Below are 23,779 nucleotides of genomic sequence, written 5' to 3'. Positions count from 1 at the left end.
CCAGCCAAGCTTTGCTTCAACACCTCCAGGAACAGCAACTTCACCACCTCCCTGGGCAGCCCATTCCAGTGCCAATCACTCTCTCCTCCAACAACTTCCTCCTAACATCCAGTCTAGGCCTGTCCTGGCACATCTTGAGACTGTGTCCCCTTGTTCTGTTGCTGGTTGTCTGGGAGAAGAGATCAACCCCACCCAGCTGCAATCTCCCTTCAGGTAGTTGCAGACAGCAATGAGCTCTGCTCTGAGCCTCCTCTTCTGCAGGCTGCACACCCCCAGCTCCCTCAGCCTTTCTAAAAGTTGAGCTGTGTCCTTACCTTCTCGTTGATCCTTGCTGTTAGTGAGCTTCTGGTGGGGAGTCTGTGCCCTGATTAGAGCTGGGGAATACAAATATCAATTAATAACACTTCTCTTGAGAACTGAAAGCTACAGCATCACCAAGGCTCATAAAAAAAATAACTGTGCTGTGTTGCTTAGATTTTTTTCACAGAGATAGCAGTAGCTGAGCACCTTGTTTTCCTTAACATCTTTATTACTAGACATTATTAGGAGCAGGGAAGATTCATACTTACAGGACAGATTAATAGCTAAAGTATAGAGGGATTAAGCCCAGATCCCCAACCGTTTACATTGAATTCCAAAGGATTTAGGTGTTTAATACCTTTAGGATGCATCCTGTCTATTTTCCTTGCAGCAGAGGAAGCAGGTAGCTGAATGCTCCTATCCCAGACTCCCTGTAGCTGCCAACCTACCTTACTTGTCTCTCTTCTTGCTCTTCAGTGCTAACATAAGTAAAAAGCAATAAAGCCCTTCTTTTAATTACTGAAGTCATAGATGTGTTACTAGCTCATTAAGGAGACAAGATGCTTACTAAGAAGGTGTTTTTTACACATAGACTGCAAGGAATCACACTGCACTGCTGCAGGAGCTGGAGCTGCTATATTCCCAGTCTAATGCCGAGAAGAAGAACGTCAAAACACAGAGGTTGTGCAAGCCTCTGCTCCAGAACATCCTCACATCTTCAGTTACCTTATTTCAGAGAAGTCAGTCCTGGGTCCAGTCTTGCTCAACACATTCATCAGTGACCTGGGAAGAGGGATGGAGTGTACTCTCAGCATGTTTACTGAGGATTCAGAAGTGGGAGTAGTGGCTGACACATCATAAGGCTGTGCTGCCACTCAGCAAGACCTGGACAGGTTGAAGATTTGAGAGGGAGGAACCTGATGAAGTTCAAATGGGCAAGCGTAGAATCCTGCACCTAGGCAGGAAAAACCCCTTGCCTCAGTACAGGTTAGGGTTGACCCCCTTGAGAAACACCTCTCTAAAGAAGGACCTGGCAGTCCTGGTGGACAAGTTCACCATGAGTCAGCAATGTGCTCTTGTGACCAAGAAGGTCAATGGTCTGCTGGGGTCCGTTAAGAAAGTGTGACCAATAGGTACAGGGAGGTTCTCCTCCCCCTCTACCCTGCCCTAGTGAGGCTATGTATGGAGTACTGGCTCCTGTTCTGGTCTCTCCAGTTCAAGAGAGAAAAGGAGGTACTGGATAGAGTGCAGTGGAGGCTATGGAGGTGCTGAGGAGAACAGGCTGCCCAGAGAGGTAGTGGAGTCTCCTGCTCTGGAGAGATTCCAAACCTACCTATGCAACCTTCTCTGGGTGGCCCTGTCTTAGCAGGGGGTTGTGCTTGATGATGTCCAGAGCTCCCTTCCATACACACAGCTGTGTGTTTCCTACAACTGAAGACATTCCAACAGACCTTCACAGCCAGTAACACCCTTCAGTAGCTCCTCCTGCAAACTTGCCTACAAAGGTGTGACATGCCACCACTCTACCATGCTGACCTTCCTTCTAGTTTAGGAGTCTGCCTACTCTTATCCTGCTTTCAACTGATTTTGGAGTACATAACAATAGCCACAGCCACCAGGGAGAACTCTCCTGCTTGCAAAGTGGCAGTAGAGGTGATGAAGATGGAGCATCTGACGGCAGATGCAACCTCTTGTCTTCAAGCTGCACGGTGGCTGTTCTCTCCTTGTGTTTCCAGTGGGTTAGCAACAGCATCATGTTCCCTTGGGAACTTCTCTAAGCTTTAGCCTGGGGAACTGCTCTGTGCCCCTGAGTCAAAAGGCTGTTGCAGGGAATTCTCCTCCAGCAGCAGGGACCGAAGCAGCTGCAAGAGCTGCAGATGTAGACTCTAAATCATTGTGTCTTTTCCTTTTTCAGGACGAGCTCCTCAGAGAATTTGGTTTACCATGCATCTGACGTGTATTTATGTGTTGCAGGACAGGAGTAAAGTAGCCATTCTCTGGGTAAAAAATGTCAGAGGAGTATTTATGTCCCACATCACTGCCTCCTCCCTCGAGGGAGCCTTCAGGGAAGCATTGCTTTGGGGGTTGCTGCTGTTTCAACTGAGAATAAAATACAGTAACCTGTAGGTGGCTAAAGAAAAGGAAGATTTCACCTATGACCACAGCTCTCAGACTTATCTCAGGGGCTCCTCATCCAAATCCCGGTAGACAGGGTAACAAACTCTCTCCAAAAGTCAGTGTCTGTCCAACGTGTGCACTGTGAAATAAATATGCAGCTTTCCATGATGACATGGGGAGATCACAGAATGTCAGGGGCTGGAAGGGACCTCCAAAGCTCAGCCAGTCCAACTCTCCTACCAGAGCAGGACCACCCAGAGCATATCACACAGCAACACATCCAGGCGAGTTTTGAATATCTCCAGAGAGGGAGACTCCACAACCCCCCTGGGCAGCCTGTTCCAGAGCTCTGTCACCCTCACAGGGAAAAAATCCTCCTTATGTTTAAATGAAATTTCCTGTGCTTCAGCTCCCACCCCTTGCCCCTTGCCCTGTCATTGGGCATCCCCCAGCAGAGCCTGGCTCCAGCCTCCTGGCACTCACCCTGCACATATTGATAACCATGGCTGAGGTCACCTCCTCTCCAAGCAGCAGAGCCTCAGCTCCCTCAGGCTTTCCTGAGTAGAGTTTGCCTCCATGAGATGCACACCTACAGATGAAGAATAAGAAGAAGGAAAGGTCTCAAACTCAAATTGCCTGAGGAAACCTCAGCCAAGGTAATAGAGCAGCACTAGTGGCCCTGACAGGGAGGTAAACTGAGTGTAATGTTGAGGTTTTCACACTGACTAAATACATTAGCCATGGCCCTTCTGCCAACAACAACAACAAAAAATAGGATCAAATAACCAAGAGATACTTTCTTCTGCTGATATCACCAGCAAATACTTCCTTTTTCTCTTAACTGTTATTATTATTGAAGGCTTTGCTGCACAAAGAATCCAGGGGGAACAGGAAATCACATAAATGTGCAGGTTGGGGAATTCACTCAAAATACGTAACCATGGCACCCTTGTCATTACCAATCAAGTAATCTTGATAAAAAGTAAAGTAATTAGCCTTTGAGAAGAGCATAAAGCTAATTAAAAATGACAACTTAGTCATCTCAACAAACAACAGCACAGCATCAGTCGGGAGCTCTAACTATAGCACAGCGCCATAACCTGACCTGCCAGAATGGCTTTGCCTTCGAGCCCATTAAATGCAACCCCAGTTCAACAGAGTGAAACTTGGATAACCTTTTGCTTTGTTTTAAAGTTTAGAGTTCTTTCATCTCCCATCCAGCGTCGCTGCTTGCTCTCTGTGTTTCATCATCTTTTGCTAAGTGTGCCCAGCAGGTCGAGGGAGGTGATTCTCCCCCTCTACTCTGCTCTGGGGAGACCCCACCTGGAGTACTGCAGCCAGCTCTGGAGCCTCTATTACAAGAGGGATGTGGAGATGCTGGAGTGTGTCCAGAGCAGGGCCAGGAGGATGCTCAGAGGGCTGCAGCAGCTCTGCTGTGAGCACAGGCTGAAAGAGTTGAGGCTGTGCAGGCTGGAAAAGAGGAGGCCTTCTGGTGGCCTTCCAGGATCTGAAGGGGGCTACAAAAAAGCTGGGAAGGGACTTTTTAGGCTGTCAGGGAGTGACAGGACTGGGGGGAATGGAGCAAAAGCTGGAGGTGGGGAGAGTCAGTGGGGATGTCAGGAGGAAGTTGTTGAGTATGAGAGTAGTGAGAGGCTGGAATGGGTTGCCCAGGGAGGTGGTTGAGGCCCCATGGCTGGAGGTGTTAAAGGCCAGGCTGGATGAGGCTCTGCCAGCCTGCTCTAGGGTAGGGTGTCCCTGGGCATGGCAGGGACATTGAAACTGAATGATCCTTGTGCTCCCTTCCAACCCTGACTGATTCTAAGGTTTGATCTTAAGAACAAGTATTGGTTAGAATAGGAAAAGAGATGGAAGAGGTTATCATAGAATGGTTTGGGTTGGAAGGGAATTTTAAAGGTTGTTTATCCCAACACCCTCACAGCCAGCAGCAACATCTGCAGCTAGAGCAGGTTGCATAGAGCCCCAGGCAGCCTGACCTGGAATGTTTCCAGGGATGAGTCATCTACCACTTCTCTGGGCAGCCTTGGGCCAGTGTTTCACCACTCTCAGTGTAAAAGATTTCCTTCTTTTATCTAGCCTAAATCTCCCTCTTTTGGTTTAAAATCATCACCCCTTGTCTTGTTAAACCAGTGCCAATCACTCTCTCTGGCAACAACTTCCTCCTAACATCCAGCCCAGACCTCCCCTGCCACAACTTGAGGCTGTGTCCCCTTGTTCTGTTGCTGGGTGTTTGGCAGCAGAGCCCAACCCCACCTGGCTACAGCCTCCCTTCAGGTAACTGCAGACAGCAATGAGCTCTGCCCTGAGCTGCTTCTCCTCCAGGCTACACACCCCCAGCTCCCTCAGCCTCTCCTCACAGGGCTGTGCTCCAGGCCCCTCCCCAGCTTTGTTGCCCTCTCTGAACACCTTCCAGCACCTCAACCTCTCTCTTGAATTGAGGAGCCCAGAACTGGACACAGCACTCAAGATGTGGCCTGACCAGTGCTGAGCACAGGGGCAGAAGAACCTCCCTTGTCCTACTGGCCACACTGCTCCTGATACAGGTCAGGTTCTTCCTTACTAAAAGGGAAGAGAATAACTACTTAGAGAGACACCCTTAGGCTGCTGAAAACACAATGCATAGGAAGCAACCTGCAAAGCAGAATGATTGCAACTCAATACAAGAAGTGAAAACTTAAGCTCCTTTGACTTACAGTATATATGAATACATGAGTCAGTAAAGCAGTCACAGATGTGTATCTAGAGCAAATAAAAAGACCTTGTAGCCATGGAGAAAATATGTATCTGCTTGTGCTGCACTACTTCCACTCTTAGGAAAGCTTGGAGCAGAAATAAAATGTTTGCTTATATTTTGAACAAACGTTGGGTGAAAGAAAGCTCTGAGCTACCGTGAACTAGATAAAGACCTTGATCCTGCTCTGTAATGCATGGTAAGACACAGCTCAGCAAGGCCAGCTCTGGCTTAGCAAAGTGAGTCTCCCTAAGCTTTCTCTGCAGTCAGTGAAGATTGGGATCATCCATCCCCAGCTACTGTAAACAGGCATCTTTCCACCCAGATCCGTGGAAGCAGACCAACATACACGGCACTGGATGCCTTTGGCTGTGATCCCAAACCTACACATTCTGCACCTTTGGCTAATTCTTCACGTGCCAAATGCAGTGACATAGGACAACCTTTCTCAGCTTTGATTGACAAGTTCTTCCCTGCAATCTTTATCAGGTGGTCCTCCAGCTGAATTCCACATCAGGAATCTCTTGGAATTTTTATTTGTGTGATTCCAAGGTGGGGATTTTTTTTGTCAACTTAATTCTAATGTTTGTCAAGTTTTATCTTTCTTTTCAAAGAAGCTTTCTGTAGAGAGGATTTTAAAAGTGTTCAAGGTAAAGCAGTCCATTTAAACAAGCCTACTGGACAAGCAGGTGTTTTGGTCTCAGACTCCCTCTTTGGCACTACAGGACACCAGGGAAGATGAGAAGTGTTGTTTTTCTCTTGCCTTTTCTTTATTCTTTTTGCTTTCCCCAAGCAAAAATTACTTTTCTGCAGAGATGAGGTAGTAATCTACAACACCTGCAAAGAGGAAACATCATCTTGATCAGTTGACATCTAGTTCCAGCCCCCCACTGGAGGTATTCCTGCCATGGGGTTGGAACTGGATGGTCTTTGAGGTCCCTTCCAACCTCAACCATTCTATGCTTCTATGACAGGTCACTTCCTTTCGTAGGGAAGGTGGAGAAGAAAATTAGATACTTGTTGGGTAAAAAGAGAAAGTGCTTGCTCTTTTACCTCTCATCAGACCTACAGGCTCTTAAATATAATTAAAAATGTAACTTGGACAAAGGAAAGGACAAAATACACTGCAAGGAATGAGACTGCACTGACAGTGGGATGGATTCAACAGCCTAATAACTCTGTTTTCATCTCTGATTTAGAACCATAGAATCAGACAGAGTTGGAAGGGAGCACAGGGATCTTTCAGTTTCAATGTCCCTGCCATGGGCAGAGACACCCTACCCTAGATCAGGCTGGCAGAGCTTCATCCAGCCTGGCCTTTAACACCTCCAGCCATGGGGCCTCAACCACCTCCCTGGGCAACCCATGCCAGCCTCTCACTACTCTCATGCTCAACAACTTCCTCCTCACATCCCCACTGACTCTCCCCACCTCCAGCTTTATGCCATTCCCCCCAGTCCTGCCACTCCCTGACAGCCTAAAAAGTCCCTCCCCAGCTTTTTTGTAGCCCCCTTCAGATCCTGGAAGGCCACCAGAAGGTCACCTGGGAGCCTCCTCTTCTCCAGACCGAACAGCCTCAACTCTTTCAGTCTGTGCTCACAGCAGAGCTGCTGCAGCCTCTGAGCATCCTTCTGGCCCTTTTCTGGACACACTCCAGCATCTCCACATCCCTCTTGTAATAGAGGCTCCAGAGCTGGCTGCAATACTCCAGGTGGGGTCTCAGCAGAATCAGGTTGAGGGTGACAATCACCTTCTTTGATACTATTTATAACTGGAAACAAAAGTGATGGGCCACCCTGAGCAAACTGCTACCATAAACCAACAGCAAACATCAAGACTGGCAAATGCACCTGTAAAACTTGCATGGTTCATGGAGCCAGGGAGGAGACTAATAATGTACTTCTGAAAGCGTGATGGTTTGGCTGTTCCCTGCCTCTCCACACTTTGGAAAATCACCCAGGCTGGACTCAGCAGCTCTGGAAATTGAACGAAGCTTTATATTTACAGCTGAGCACAATATACAAGCAGAGAGTTACAATAGATACAGCTATAGACAGAAATAGACAAGAGGTAACACAGAAACACAACTGCCACCCCCCACCCCCCCCTAGAAACCTGAGTCCCCAGGAGGGGCTCTCAGCCACCCTTCCATCTTCCTCCCACTCCTCTACCTTACCCTAGATCTTGCTTATGTTTAAGGTAGCTTGGAGGGTGGGCCAGGGGAGTTAGGAAGCAGATGGATTGGTCACACAGGGCAGGTTAGGTTAGAGAGAGAAGTGCAGCCCAAAGCCCAGAGAACAACTCTGTTATCTGTGTTTGTGTTCTTGTTCTCATACATCTCAGCAAGCCTATGAGTGCAGCAGCCATCACCACTGTTTCCTTTTTGCAGCCTGCAATCTAATTCTTCCCACCAAAACATTCCAGCTAGGCTCAAACCAGCTCAGAAGGTCCTGGGCTTTTGCATGGCTCATGGGGCCAGGGAGGAGACTGATAATGTCCCTCTGAAGGTCCTGGGCTGTGTTTGCTTCCCATATTTATTTAAGCAGAAAATCACAATGCTCTTTAGCAAGTCAGCTGGTTCCAAAGTTAGGAGCAATGGCAGAAAGAGGAGTCTGCTAATTGCAGCTGGAGTGCATGCAGTCCCTTGGCACTTGTTACTCAGCAAATGTTTCAGAAAGCAAACACATGACCTAAAAGGTTTTGGGGGTGTGGGGTCCTCACAGAGCCCTTAACAAGCCATGTCTTTCTGTATTCACATTACTCACACACAACCCCCTGCTTCTTCTGCCTTTCTGTTTGCTTTAAAGCAGACAGTGCTCCATTTAAAGATTATTTATGTGTTACTCAGTTACCCCATAGGGTTGGGGACTCTCAAGGTGTCTCCTTTGAAACACCTGCTCCCAATGCAAGGGTCACCTTCCTTAGTCCTGAGGTTGATGGGCTAACGTGGCACCCTGTTGTCCAGCAGTGCAGGGTACGGGCACCCACAAATGGTTTCTCACTTTAAAGATGCAATATACTTTTCTGTCATTGTGGGCTCTGGTCTAGTCCTTTGCACATACCCAAATTGTCTACCAATATTCTACAGAGGTCCCAAGCCAACCTCTGAATATGCCTCTAGGCAAACTCATCTATCACTGCTTGCACCCATTTCACATTTATGGCTGAGACACTGGAGCTCTCAGCCAAGGAAGACATGGATATGTTGAAGTAGGACCAGAGAAATGTTATGACAGTGATCAGAGGACAGAGAGCAGGCTGAGAGAGCTGAGGCCCAAAGATGATGAAGGGAATGGAACATCTGTTGCCTAGCACTACAGCCTGTCCACATCTCCTTGGAATCAAAGAGAAAAAACATTTATTAAACATCAAGCCTATTTAGCAGGGGTTTTTGTTGTTGTTGCATTTTTTGTTTGCTTGTTTTCTATTATTCTTTTCAACAGCTCAATAACATAGAACCATATAGAATCAACCTGTTTGAAAGTGACTTCCAAGCTCATCCAGTCCAACCTAGCACCCAGCCCTAGACAATCAACAAGACCATGGCACTAAGTGCTTCATGCAGGCTTTGCTTCAACACCTCCAGGGACAGTGACTCCACCACCTCTCTGGGCAGCCCATTCCAATGCCAATCACTCTCTCTGCCAACAACTTCCTCCTAACATCCAGCCTAAACCCACCCTGGTGCAGCTTGAGACTGTGTCCCCTTGTTCTGTTGCTGTTTGCCTAGCAGAAGGGACCAACCCCACCTGGCTACAACCTCCCTTCAGGTAGTTGTAGAGAGCAGTGAAGTTTGCCCTGAGCCTCCTCTTCTGCAGGCTGCACACCCCCAGCTCCCTCAGCCTCTCCTCACAGGGCTGTGCTCCAGGCCCCTCACCAGCCTTGCTGCACTTTTCTGGACACCTTCCAGTATCTCAGCATCCCTCTTGATTTGAAGAGCCCAGAGCTGGACAGAGCACTCAAGGTGTGTCCTGAGCAGTGCTGAGCACCTTTTCCTAAACAAAGCAAACCTTCACTGTTCTCAAAGGGAAAAAGAACCCTACCAAATTACAACAATTGCTAAAGACTGTGACTAAATTGTGCCTAAAAGAGATCAAAAAGAGAAAGAATTCGCTGTGATGCTACAAACAGGTAAGTATAATTTAGTCTAAGTTTCACATGAGTCATATCTCTTGCCTTTGAGCTTTTCATTTGTGTTTTATCCTCTCTTCCCCCTGCCTCCAGTGACGCTCCAATCTTTTCCTTTGCACTTGTCTCGATTTCATTGTTTCCTAGGCAGGGAAAGCAACTGAGGACAAATGTTGTTATTCCAATTTCAGGATCTTCAAAGCAGGATTTATCTGCTGACAAAGACATACACCCACTCCCCTTGCTCACTAAACTTCTCTGACTGTGTGCGCTGCGATAGTCCCTCAAGTTTTACTGCTGTCAACATTTACTCCACAAATCCTTAAAGCTTGCACCAGCAAAACCGCCACCGGATGACTTAGTTTACATTTTTGAACCCAAATGCTTTTTTTGTTTTTATTTTAATGAATCCCCTAACTCCAAGTTTAATTAAACTCGTGCTTTTTAATTAATTACCAACAAATGCAAATCAGGCAAACGGCACAAACAGCCAGTGACAGAGACGGGGGGGGGGGGGGGCTTTTTGTAATCTTGAAGTGGCAGGATTTGAAAATCTTCAAGTCTTGAGGGTTACAACCCAAAAAAAAAAACAACCCCAAACCTTATTCTCACATGGGGTTTTATAAGAGTATCTTAGCAGTGTGTGACAGGGAGCTCGATTGCTTAAAGGAACAGAAAGCAAACTGCAGGTTCTTGAGCTTTAGCCAAGCTATTCTGGCTAAACAACAGGAAAACAGCAGATTTAGAATCATAGAATCATAGAATCAAGCAGGTTGGAAGAGACTTCCAAGATCATCCAGTCCAACCTAGCACCCAGCCCTATCCAATCAACCAGACCATGGCACTAAGTGCCTCAGCCAGGCTTTTCTTGAAGACCCCCAGGGACAGTGACTCCACCACCTCCCTGGGCAGCCCATTCCAATGCCAATCACTCTCTCTGTGAAGAACTTCCTCCTAATATCCAGCCTATACCTACCCTGGCACAACTTGAGACTGTGTCCCCTTGCTCTATTGCTGGTTGCCTGGGAGAAGAGGCCACCCCCCACCTGGCTACAATGCCCCTTCAGGTAGCTGCAAACAGTAATAAGATCACCCCTGAGCCTCCTCTTCTCCAGGCTAAACAGGCCCAGCTCCCTCAGCCTCTCCTCATAGGATTTGTGCTCCAGGCCCCTCACCAGCTTTGTTGCCCTTCTCTGGACATGTTCCAGCACCTCAACATCCTTCTTGAATTGGGGACCCAGAACTGGACACAGCACTCAAGGTGTGGTCTGACCAGTGCTGAGTACAGGGGAAGAATAACCTCCCTTGACCTACTGGCCACACTGTTCCTGATGCAGGCCAGGATGCCACTGGCTCTCTTGGCCACCTGGGCACACTGCTGGCTCATCTTCAGCTTACATTGGTGCTTGTCTGCATTCTCATAAGAGAAAAGTGAAACTGAAAAGACTTTGTTCATCATAATTAGCTCTGACTGTCTTAAATGCTGACAAATAAAGACTCATTAAGTGCCTGCTATGGTTGTTTAAGTTCAGCTACAGTAAAAATCTTGCAAGGAAGAATTAAGAGCTCAAGCAACAAAGTCCAAGGATCTGAAGCCCAAGGAATCATAGAATCATAGAAAAGGATCTGAAGCCCAAGGAATCATAGAATAATAGAATCATAGAATCAACCAGGTTGGAAGAGACCTCCAAGATCATCCAATCCAACCTAGCACCCAGCCCTATCCAATCAACCAGACCATGGCACCGAGAACTCAAACTTAAAAGAGAATATATTCGTACTTAACACTTAGTAACTGCTTCCTGCTACGTGCAAGCAGTGACCACTGCCAGGACCTGTGGACAGTACACAGCTGAATGATCTTTACTCTAGAAGCATTAATATGTCAAGGAGGAAACTTGGCAAAATATCATGCAATTTTGCTCTGAAGATTTGTTCTAAACTGTCTTAGCTTCTCTGATGCTTTCTTTTTCAACTTAAAGCACCATAAAGGCAGCCTCTCCTCTTTCCAGAGCTAATATAGGGGGTTATTTAGATCGTTAAAGCAAGGAGCCAGGAATGTTTGTTTCTGTTCTCTTCCTAGGGCTGACACGGATGAATTTGGCTATGTCCATGTGGCTAAGTTCAGCTTGCTCTCAAAGTCCCAGAATGACTTGAATCCACACACAGAAGTCTCAAGCTTGTTTAAAGTCTAAGCATGGTGCTTGAGCTCTGGCCTTCCTGGATCCCTGCCCAGGGCTCAGCCCAGCATCCTGGCCTCCAAGGACATGAAGTGAAGCCAGCACTGGAATGCTCAGCAAGGCAGTCCCCTGGATGCTGTTTTTTCCCTTCAAGTCATCAGGTGAGAGCTCTTTTCCCTACATGGCAAAGGAATTTCTTCTGTGCAGCTGAACTACACACCTATGGAAAACATATTCTACAAGTATTGCAATCCTTTATGTTTCCACTTCTTTTGGTAGTTGTTTTTAGGTTACATTTAGCTCTTTTTTTCCCCATATGTATAGGCACACAGCTCTGTGTATTTAAATACAGTAACTCTTCTACTTCCCCCCAGCCCAAAAATATCAGGCAGATTCCTACACCAATTATTATGCAAGGAGCAGGTCAAAGAGCTGACACTTTATTGATGATCTGGACCAGAAGATTGAGTCCAGCATCAGTAGGTTTGCAGGTGACACCAAGCTAGGAGCAGGTGTGAATCTGTTGGAGGGTAGGAGAGCCCTGCAGAAGAACCTTACCAGGCTGGATGGGTGGGCAGAGGACAATGGGATGAGACCGAACAAGGCCAAGTGCAGGGTTCTACACTTTGGCCACAATGACCCCAAGCAGCACTACAGGCTGGGGACAGAGTGGCTGAGAGCAGCCACACAGAGAGGGACCTTGGGGTGCTGGTAGAGAGTAGCTGAAGATGAGCCAGCAGTGTGCCCAGGTGGGCAGGAGAGCCAAAGGCATCCTGGCCTGCGTCAGGAACAGTGTGGCCAGTAGGACAAGGGAGGTTCTTCTGCCCCTGTGCTCAGCACTGGTCAGGTCATACCTTGAGTGCTGTGACCAGTTCTGGGCTCCTCAATTCAAGAGAGATGCTGAGGTGCTGGAAGGTGTCCAGAGAAGGGCAGCAAGGCTGGTGAGGGGCCTGGAGCACAGCCCTGTGAGGAGAGGTTGAGGGAGCTGGGGGTGTGCAGCCTGCAGAAGAGGAGGCTCAGGGCAGACCTCATTGCTGTTTGCAGCTACCTGAAGGGAGGCTGTAGCCAGGTGGGGTTGGTCTCTTCTGCCAGGCAAGCAGCAACAGAACAAGGGGACACAGCCTCAAGTTGTGGCAGGGGAGGTCTAGGCTGGATGTTAGGAGGAAGTTGTTGTCAGAGACTGGCATTGGAATGGGCTGCCCAGGGAGGTGGTGGAGTTGCTGTCCCTGGAGGTGTTGAAGCAAAGCCTGGATGAGGCACTTCATGCCATGGTCTGGTTGATTGGCCAGGGCTGGGTGTTAGGTTGGGTTTGAAGATCTCTTCCAACCTGTTTGATTCTGTGATTCTATGCCACTGAAGTATCTTTTCCTCCATAAAGGGATTTACTGCCCCATAAAATGCAGATGTGAATGGACAATTTGGTGGTGTTTCTTCCTCCACCAAATGGAGAAATGAATAACTTAGTGGGGAATTTAACAGACTTAGTGTCCTCCTTATGTAGATAACTTTTGGGCTACTGGGAGCTTTTCCAGGTCTCTGTCCCTCTCTTTCCCCAGATGAAAAATTGGAATAAGTTACCCTTAGTGATCTTGTGCAAAAAAAACTAATTATGTTTAGCTTATCTAATTGATGTATTTTGAGGAGGTTGGTTAGAAGATGTCATATGTGCAAAGCTATTTGTTGTGTTTAAGGATATTTGTGCTCCCATCCTTGGGAAAATTCTTCACGTTCCCTGTCCTGCTGCACTTAGGAATGATCCTATCTTGATTGCGTTCCAGTTAGCCAGTGTCAAAAATAATCAGCAACAGGAAGGATGAAGTGTAAAGAGTGTTCTGTGGATGGCTGCAGTTCCAGAAGCTCCTCCTTTCTCTGCTTGTCCAGCCTAAACACATGCAATCCTTCACAAATAAAAAATAAACCCACTCATCCTCTGAGCAGCTCCTACCAAGGGCTGGCAGCAGCTGTGTAACTACCTGAAGGGAGGCTGTAGCCAGGTGGAGTTGGTCTCTTCTGCCAGACAACCAGCAATAGAACAAGAGGACACAGTCTCAAGTTGTGCCAGGGGAGGTCTAGGCTGGATGTTAGGAGGAAGTTGTTGGCAGAGAGAGTGATTGGCATTGGAATGGGCTGCCCAGGGAGGTGGTGGAGTTGCCATCTCTGGAGGTGTTCAAGCAAAGCCTGGCTGGGGCACTTAGTGCCATGGTCTGGTTGATTGGCTAGGGCTGGGTGCTAGGTTGGACTGGATGAGCTTGGAGGTCTCTTCCAACCTGCTTGATTCTGTGATTCTTTGGTTCTATGTTTCTATGATTTCTAATCAGAATTTTATATCTTGAGAAAGTCCTTAAAATACCCCAAGTGCCATAGTCAAACCTTTAACAAATGAGGAAACAAAGCAATTCCCTCCTTGGTTCTTTTGGACTTTCCTTGCCACCTGTACATTGGTGAGAGGCCCAGAGGATGCCCACACTTCATGCTGCCTCACACCAGGAACCTAGAATCCCATCTAGACAAGGGAGCTCCTGCAAGATGGGGCTTTCCTGCCTTAAGAAATATTGCAGACAGAAGATTCCCATGTTTGAAAGGTCAGAGGGAAAAAAATATAATGCACTCATGAAGAGACAACCTCATTAATCCTGTTGTTCTTGGCCCAGTCAATAGAAGAAACATAAATGCTGTCAACACTGAGCTGCTAGATAAAGGATAAAAAGTGGGAATGAAATGTTTTACTGCAAGGACTGTTCTGATGGTTTGAGAACATTTCTGGAAATAACCTGAGCTGATAAAATGTTCCCTAGGAGGAATACATGCTGTGGGAAACTGTGTGGAAGATAAAGTTTGGTCAGTGACCTTCTCACTATGCTCTAATCACACAGCACATTCTGCTCCAAAGAGGAAAAAAAAAGGAGAGAAAAAGGGATGCTGTGCAGGCAGAGACACTTTACCTTCCCTGCATTGCATGAAGTGAAGTGGAAAATGCAAGAGCATCATAAATCTCCATTTCATGCTTTCGGATACTGTAGTGAAATCATAATCTACTGTAAGTCGCAGGGAAGAGAAATGTGACTTTTGGTTTCAGGCACTTTAATACCACCAAAATGTGCTACACCTTCAGTGAGCATAAAAAACAAATGACTGGAAGTTGCAATGAGGGGAACTGTGCCTTTTTGTCTGTGCAACAGGAGAAAGGCAGACAAATCGTGGCATTTCTCATCCCAAAGCGGGGATGACAGAGAGAGGAGGAAAAGGCAAAGCTACCTCTCTCGTGCTGGTGCTTCCCGGGGAGGTTGTGTGGCAGGGAAGCTCAGTCTAAATGTCTGCAAGTGAACGCAGCAGCAGAGCTGAGATATTGTATCTGTGTAGAGTGAGTAAATATTAGCACATGTGGTTACTCCCGGGAAGATTAGGGAGTCATCAAATATGGATGTCCCTGGTGCTCCGCTCGCAGCCAGAGTATCTGAAAGCTCCCACCTTTAGGTATTTGCAGGGAATAGCACTTTTTTGCTGCCTTATACTCTTCTTTTTTGGCTTTCCTTTCAAAGCAGAATTACTGTAATTACTGTCTCTAAAAGGTGGTTATTTGAGGGCTGGTGTTACACGCACAGAAATGCCAAAAGCTTTTTGGGTTTCTGTAGCACGAATCTCAGAACTGCAGAGTGATCTTCCTGAAAAGGCATTGCTGGGGTAATGCCACAGCCCAGGACTTGGGTAAATATTTCCCTTCTGCTCATCAGTTCCCAGCTGTTGACAAATACACTACCTAGAGTGGTAATGCAGGGCAATGATGTCATTACTGAGGAGGAGGTGGGGGATAAACAATGCAGCTGTGGTGTATGTTGGTAGCATTTGCAAAAGAGAAGGCTAAGGCTGAAGTCACAGAATCATGGAATCAGACAGGGTTGGAAGGGACCACAAGGATCACTCAGTTTCAACCTCCCTGCCATGCCCAGGGACATGCTACCCTAGAGCAGGCTGGCCACAGCCTCAGCCAGCCTGGCCTTAAACACCTCCAAGGATGGGGTCTCAACCACCTCCCTGGGCTACCCATTCCAGCCTCTCACCACTCTCATGCTGAACAACTTTCTCCTCACCTCCACTCTGACTGTCCCCACCTCCAGCTTTGCTCCATTCCCCCCAGTCCTGTCACTCCCTGAGAGCTTAGAAAGTCCATCTCCAGCTTTTTTGTAGGCCCCCTTCAGATAATGGAAGGCCACCTTGGAGCCTCCTCTTCTCCACACTGCACAGCCCCAACTCTTTCAGTCTGTCCTCATAGCAGAGGTTCTCCAGCCCTCTGAGTATCCTCACGGTCCTTCTCTGGACACACTCCAGCATCTCCACATAGTCATTTGTCTATCCCAGCTCTTTCCAATGTTTCACTCATCAGCAGAGAAATGACTGCAAAAAGGAACTAATTCAAACAAACCAGAGGCAAATCCAAGCTGCTCAGATCGGAGCTAACCTTTGTTCTGAAGGCTCCTTAGAAAGAAAGGGAATGGACCAGATGGAAGGAGTTTTATTTCTGTCTACCAACTCGGGTAGCCCTTAGAAATCAGAGGAGGGAATGGGCTGGATAGAATGAGATTTCTTTCTGGTTGCCTCTCTTGCTGGTTTCAAGTCGGACATGAAGCAGAAAGGGTGTAATAAGCTATTCCCTTATTTTTCTGCCATCCATCTGGAGACAAGAGCTAGCAGAAGTCTGTCAAGAAAGCCTGATCTCCAGCCAGATTTCTAGCAATGTTAATAAGAGTTTCTTATTCACAATGCACCTTCAAAACTTCTTAGCTCTCAGGAAGAGAACCTCAGATGTCTCATCATCTCCCACAATTATTCCTGGCAAAAGACCAACGAGTGCCCTGTAGAATCTTGCTGCTGCTGCTGGTGTAACAGAGCCTACATACAGCAAAATACAGAGCTGTGTCACACACACACATCGTAATGCTGGTGACAACAGATGAACTGGGAATAAAACCTTCTGGGAAACCTTCAGGAGATGGGCAATGAGGAAGAGCAATGCCAGAAATGTTCTTTTGTGGGCTTTGCTCAAAATAAATTTGTAGGGAGAGAGTATTCACTTCTTGTTGGTGTCATCTTAGAGCTTTCCAGGTGCAAATCAGAAACGTTTGAGACTGACGGATGGTAGCAGATCACCTCCAGTAGTGCAGTCAGGTACACTGGAGGTGCAAACATTGCTCAGGACCTTCAGGTGTTGACAGTCTTCTCTCTAAGGTCTCTCCACAGCCAACCCTGTCCTGGGCTGCATCAAGAGCAGTGTGGCCAGCACGGAAGGGGAGGGGATTCTCCCTAATTACTCTGCTCTCATCAGACCCTACCTGAAGTACTATGTACAATTCTGGAGCCCCCAGCATGAGAAGGACATGGAAGTGTTGGAGTGAGTCCTGAGGCAGTCACAAGATGCTCAGAGGGCTGCAGCAGCTCTGCTATGAGGACAGAATGAGAAAGTTTGGGCTCTGCAGCCTGGAGAAGAGAAGGCTTGGAGAAGACCTTGGAGTGGCCGTCCAGGATCTGAAGGGGGCTACAGGAAGGCTGGGGAGGGACTATTGACAAGGTCTTGTAATGGCAGGATGAGGAGTAATCATAGAATCAACCAGGTTGGAAGAGACCTCCGAGATCAAATGGGTTTAAACTGGCAGAGGGGAGAACTAAACTACATGTTCAGAAGAAGTTCTTCACAGTGAGGGTGATGAGACACTGGCATAGGTTGCCCAGGGAGGTTGTGGATGACAGAATCACAGAATGTGATTGAAGATATCCAGGAGAGGACTTTGTATAAGGGCTTGTAGTGATGGGATGAGAGGGAATGGATTGAAGCTTGAGGTAGATTTAGACTGGAGATTATGAAGAAATTCTTTACAGTGAGGGTGGTGAGACACTGGAATAGACCACTAGGGAGGTTTCTGTGCTCCACAACCTCCCTGGAGGAGTTCAATGTCAAGTTGGATGAGTCCTTGAGTGACCTCTTCTATAGGGAGGTGTCCCTGCCTATGGCACGAGGGTTGGACCTGGATGACCTCTGAGGTCCCTTCCAACCTCCCCCATTCTATGCAGGATCTAGAGGGGCTTGGAGGGGGTGACACATTGCAAGAGAAGAGAGGTGGAGGAATTTCCCTGCTGCATTTTGTGCGCTCAGGACTCGCCGGGGCGATGGCCATCACCCGCGCCGGGATGGGTGCAATTACCGCATGTCATCGCCGCTGTAGATTTACCCAGCCCGAAACCATTCTGAACTTAAACTGCATACTTAAGAACTACTACCCACCTCCTCTTTGTAAATGAGCTATATGATTTATCTGTGGGAACTGCTTCAAGAAAGTATACATTCAGAAATACATCTACCACATGATGGCTTTTCCATATGGCATCTCATAATTATTTTGCTGTGTGTGAACATGATGAAAACAGTTTCATAATTCTCTGAGGGTTAGGGTAAATTATTTCAATTAGACATATTTCAGAGCAAACATTACCTTAGGGTTTATTAATAATAGTACCTGAGAAGGAACAGCTGCCTTTTAAGCAGTGAGAGCTGTCAGCTTCTCCGCTGCACCCTCCCCCCCCCCCCAGCCCCCCAGCACCCCTTTTGTGACTCTAAAAAAAATGGCAGATTTTCTCATGCTTTACCTAAACAGAGAACTTGGCAGCAGAGACCTGGTTGTAATCCTCAGCAAGGGAGCTGGTGGGTGGATTTTTTTTCTTCTCCATAAACTCTTGTATAAACCACACCAGTCTCCTGGTATTTATTTTGTGTAACGCTGGAAATCATACACAGATCCAACAGGCCACGTAAAGGAGTTTTGTAACTTCCTGAAACCCTTTCAGGCAAAAATCTTTGCTCCAACGGCAGTGTCAGGTCACCAGGATATTATCACCCCTTTTCTTCTCTTTTTAAGGGCAAGTTTTCCTCACCCTTTCGTAGCAGTAGAGCTCAGAGGAGATGAAAGGCAAATCTAAATTAGATCAGCTAATTATTAGGATTTGCTATTAGAATTATTAAGAAGAAAATTCATTCTGTTGTCAAGGTATAATGGACTGTTTTGCAAGCACAGGGCTTGCAGCCCTTGCCTTGCAGTTTTGTGTGCTGTGTTCTCCAGTTAGGTGTTTTCACATGTTAGCACTGCCCTATGGCATGCGCTGATTTTGGGCTACCGTTTCTGTGATGATACTTCCCTGCACAGCACAGCTCCTCTGACTTAATGCACCACATCACTCAGTAAGTTCCTAGAATCATAGAATCAACCAGCTTGGAAGAGATCTCCAAGCTCACCCAGCCCAACCTAGCACCCAGCCCTAGCCAATCAACCAGACCATGGCACTAAGAGCCTCATCCAGGCTTGGCTTGAACACCACCAGGGACGGCTACTCCACCACCTCCCTGGGCAGCCCATTCCAATGCCAATCACTCTCTCTGCCAACAACTTCCTCCTAACACCCAGCCTAGACCTGCCCTGCCACAACTTGAGACTGTGTCTCCTCATTCTGTTGCTGCTTGCCTGGCAGAAGAGTCCAACCCCACCTGGCTACAGCCTCTCTTCAGGTAGTTGCAGAGAGAAATGAGCTCTGCCCTGAGCCTCCTCTTCTGCAGGCTGCACACCTCCAGCTCCTTCAGCCTCTCCTCACAGGGCTATGAAAAGTTCATCTTCTCTTTGCCAAATGTGCTTGTAGTTTTACACATGAATGTCTACCATCTGAATCACAGCTCCACAGAATGATTTGGATTGGAAGGGACTTTAAAGATCATCTAGTTCCAAACTCCCTGCCATGGGCAAGGACACCTTCCACTAGAGCAGGTTGCTCAAGACCCTGTCCAACCTGGCTTTGAGCACTTCAAAGGGAAGAGGCATCCACAGCTTCCCTGGGCAACCTATTTCAGTGTCTCACCACCCTCATTGTGAGAAATTTCTTCCTGATCTTCAGTCTAAATCCACCCTCTTCCAGCTCAAATCCATTCCCTCTCATTCTATCACTACAAGCTCTTGTAAAATATCCCTTCCCAACTTTCTTCAGGAACTAGGTTCACACAAATCCCTAAAATGAAGCAAAAAAATGTGCTGAGAGGCAGTTAGGGATCAGGCATGGAAAAATCTCTGCTTCTCCTCACCCTTCATAACCTGGAGAGAGGTGAATGAATTGACCCTGAATATACAGGCACTAAAGCTGGGTTGAAAAAAGGGACAAGAGTTATGTCTGTTGGCTAATAAATAATGCAGCTACAATCACAGAGAGGGTTGGTGTGACTGACAACTTGTCACAACCTGTGGGCTGCAAGAAGATCATTGTGGAGCTGGAGCTATCAGTCTGAGAGTGGGAGGTGAGGGCATCAGCCCCTACATTCCAGCAATCCTGTTTATTCCAGCCTCATGGATGGAGAAGGGTTGAAAGCAACCAGTATGGGGAAAAAAAAAATCCAACTAAATTTAAACTGAAACACCTCTAATAATATCTGTTAAAGAGCCTTAAAATGAGTATGTTGAGAGATCAGGTCTCACCTTGGTTGTTAGTCCTTGAATTCAGCAATCCCTGGGTGCCTATGAAGTGTGGGCTTCTAAATCATTTAGCATATCACTGCCATCACGAGTGTGTGTATATATATATATATTTAATTATAGACATAAATAGCACAAAAAGGGAGAAAATGGATGCACTTGCATGCATAACTGTAGGTATAATGCACAAACACAAACCCATGTTTGCATGAAAATCAATTCCTGGCTCTCTAAACTTCTTCCTTCTCACCTGGCCAAGCAACTGTTCCACTACATCATTATCATACTTCAATCTTTTCATCTAAGCTACAAAAGGGGGGGAAAAAAACCTTTCCAACATTTTCAAATAGAAAAGCATCCAAGCTATAAAATATTTCCTTTTGGTTCAGGTCCTAACATTTTTAGCTTGGCTCAAGTTCAGGGAGCTCTGTAACATTGCTGAATAATAGCCAAAGGCCTCTTGCCTCTATCTTTGTGCAAGAACACTCAATATTTAGCCTTCAAATTGCCACTTAACAGCCAAAAGAAACCATTTTACTTCTTTGTCTTCTGTGGGATAATGAGATGGGTGGATTTCTACAGAGCTGTTTCCCTGGGACTTCTCCAAGAGGAACCTTGTCTTGTCCCAGCCCTACAAAGACCTTCAGCACTGGGTGCCCCATATTCAAGGGTCCTGGGGCAGAATTCCTCTCCCATTTGCATGTCCTGCTTCAGTGTGTAGAAACTCATAGGAAATGAATGAATGAGAAGCCTGGGAGCTCTTTAATAAATTGAATAAACAAGCTTTTTTCTGATGTTTAGGCTTTGAAACTCCCATCCCATTTTGGAAAGGCTGTATTCTCAAACACAGAAACTTCTGATTTCTTTCTCCATGTCATAGAATCATAGAATCAAGCAGGTTGGAAGAGACCTCCAAGATCCAAGTCTAACCTATCACCTAGCCCTGGCCAACCAACTAGACCATGGCACTAAGTGCCTCATCCAGGCTTTGCTTGAACACCTCCAGGGATCCAGGGAGAGGACTGATCTCTGATTTTTGCTTTCCTCTCTACTTAATCCCATTATTTATTCCCTTTCACTCCATAGCCAGACAATCATTGATACTTTTTACAGCCTTTTCAATATCCCACATTTTTCCAAGGTTAAATTTTTTGGACAACTCTTGTGAAAAACTGAGATTTACATTTTGGCCCTGCCTGCTACACCTTTCGTCCCTCAGCTCTTCACAGATTAATTGGCTTATTTCAGACCAGTTCAATGGAGAGGTAAAAGCCCTGAAGATCATTAAATTCCTGTAAGAACTGCAAATATTGGCAGCTAGAGAGAGGTAAGGGAGAGAAAGGAAAGTATCTGCTGCATAAAAAGCAGCAACATGAAACTCTACTATACAATTTCCAGAAGCCATGTATGTAAGTTCTTAGAGTTTCCACTCTCTTGTGAAAGCAGCAGCTCAACGGAAACTGAGGCTGGTCTGTAGACTGTATGGGGAATGGCTGGAGATGGTGCAATAAGGTGAAGACTTTAATACCTAGTTGGAGGGTAAACAAACTGGAAGGTGTGCAGAGAAGGGCAATGAAGCTGGTGATGGGCCTGGAGCACAGCCCTGGGAGGAGAGGCTGAGGGAGCTGGGGGTGTGCAGCCTGCAGAAGAGGAGGCTCAGGGCAGAGCTCATTGCTGTCTGCAACTACCTGAAGGGAGGCTGTAGCCAGGTGGGGTTGGTCTCTTCTGCCAGGCAAGCAGCAACAGAACAAGGGGACAGAATCTCAAGTTGTGGCAGGGCAGGTCTAGGCTGGATGTTAGGAGGAAGTTGTTGCCAGAGAGAGTGACTGGCATTGGAATGGGCTGCCCAGGGAAGTGGTGGAGTCACTGTCCCTGGATGTGTTGAAGCAAAGCGTGGCTGGGGCACTTAGTGCCATGGTCTGGTTGCTTAGCTAGGGCTGGGTGCTAGGTTGGACTGGATGAACTTGGAAGTCATTTCCAAATATGTTGATTCTATGATTCTATGATCTACTGGAAAAGAAGCTTCAGTGATTTTGCATCTCCTGGTGCAGTGTTTTGTTTGCTGTCCTCATGTCTGTGAGTGCTCGCTCTTAAATTCCTGTTTCACTCTGTTTCTACAGAGGTACAGAGGATCAAGCAAACTCACACGGGTGCCTGGTGCCCAGAGAGGAGAATTTTGTACCAAATTCCACACCCAGGAATAAAATCTTGTCATTTGCCTGTAGCTTTTGAACCTGAAAGCTAAGAAGAGCAATGCAGAAAATACTTCTAGGAGCAAATATTATTAATTTCTGGCACATTCTGATACCTCTTCACAGTAATGCTGCATAGGTGACCTAGGTATATACTCTACAACTACACAATATCATCTCATTGGCAATGAGACTGGGCTAGGAGTCAGGAGACAGACTTCCATCTGTTAGTATAAAGGTTGTGGGGTCTGTAGAAAGTTTTCTTCTTCTTCTTTTTTTTTTTTTTGGTTTCCCTCCTCTGTCCTTTTTTTCCTCTCCCACACTTTGCCTTTTTTATTAGTTTGAGCTAAAAGTCCTTGGGCGGAAAGGTCTTTTTTTTCCCCACCAGATGTTTGCATGAGCCTAACACATTGGGAGCCCTTTCTGAGTTGAAGTCCAGATGGCCTATTGCAAAGTAGATAATAACAAGACTCTAGCAAATACTGATGTTCTTGTATCTATATGACAACAGCACCTTTGGAATGGGAACACTTGTCTGTACACGTTAGAAAAACACATTTTGACTCATGTATTTAGCTGCAACAGTCCCACTAAAATTGAATAAACAAGCTTTTGTCTGATGTTCAGGCTTTGAAACTCTCATCTCATTTTGGAAAGGCTGTGTTCTCAAACACAGACACTTCTAATCCTATCTCCATGTCATAGAATCAAGCAGGTTGGAAGAGACCTCCAAGCTCAGCCAGTCCAACCTAGCATCCAGCCCTGGCCAATCAACCAGAGCATGGCACTAAGTGCCTCATACAGGCTTTTACTGAGCACCTCCAGGGACCCAAGGACAGGACTGCCTGTATATACAGACACTGGTCTGTATATGTTAGAAGAACACATTTTGACCCACATATTTAGCTGTAACAGCCCCACTAAAACACAAACAGAAGACCTTAAAAGTATCTCCATCAAAATGAATGGGCAGTCTGACAGAAATCAAACTTGTTTTCTGCAGAGATTAATAATCTTAAAGGCATTTGAGATTTTGCCATGCCTGTCTTGTTTCTGCTCTCCTGTGTTCTGCTGTTCTGCACACTGTACCCAGCCTGCTAAAGCACAATCTCCTCCCTGGCTCAAAGAGCGAGGGCTGGACCTCTCGCCAACGTTGCCTACCACCCACGAGCCTGGCTCAAGACCCATCTATAAATTTCCTCTGCCTTTTGAAGAGGAGAATTTTTTTTCCCTGACAAAGGTGATTATCAGGTATTAAAGGCTAATCTTATAATAAATTTGTGAATTAGTAAGCTTATTTCTTAACTAGTCAAAAGCAAATCCCTCTTGCTCATACCTTGTTATGCTGGCTTGGTGTGCTATCGTATCACTGCTATTTAATCGTTTGTCAGGGAGGAAAGAAATTCTCAGGCAGAGATATTCACTCCCTGAAATGAGCTGGGGTGGCTGAATTATTCACCAGAATGTGGTTCTCAGATTATTTCTCTTGATTCATTCCCAAGGGGTCATTATTTTGTGTCAGTTTGGACATTAAAGTTCTCTTTTACAAGGCTGACTTTGCTCGTATTTTGGTAGTGCACTTAATTAAACTCAGAAATGCTTAATTCCTTCTTG

The 23,779-nt window shown here is 46.5% G+C and overlaps 1 long non-coding RNA gene across 1 annotated transcript in view; it reads right to left on the bottom strand.

Moving 5' to 3' along the window:
* LOC135187502 (uncharacterized) overlaps nt 1–23,779 on the bottom strand; it is an 87,667-nt gene that overhangs the window by 25,665 nt on the left and 38,223 nt on the right. Inside the window, exons 5-6 of the long non-coding RNA XR_010307351.1 lie at nt 1,027–1,083; nt 315–374 (exon numbers count right to left, since the gene is read on the bottom strand). This is a non-coding gene — a long non-coding RNA (uncharacterized LOC135187502). The remainder of the gene's footprint in view (nt 1–314; nt 375–1,026; nt 1,084–23,779) is intronic.

Source organism: Pogoniulus pusillus, chromosome 2 (assembly GCF_015220805.1).
Source record: "Pogoniulus pusillus isolate bPogPus1 chromosome 2, bPogPus1.pri, whole genome shotgun sequence".
Classification (NCBI taxonomy): domain Eukaryota; kingdom Metazoa; phylum Chordata; class Aves; order Piciformes; family Lybiidae; genus Pogoniulus; species Pogoniulus pusillus.
This window is presented reverse-complemented; position numbering and strand designations above follow the sequence as displayed.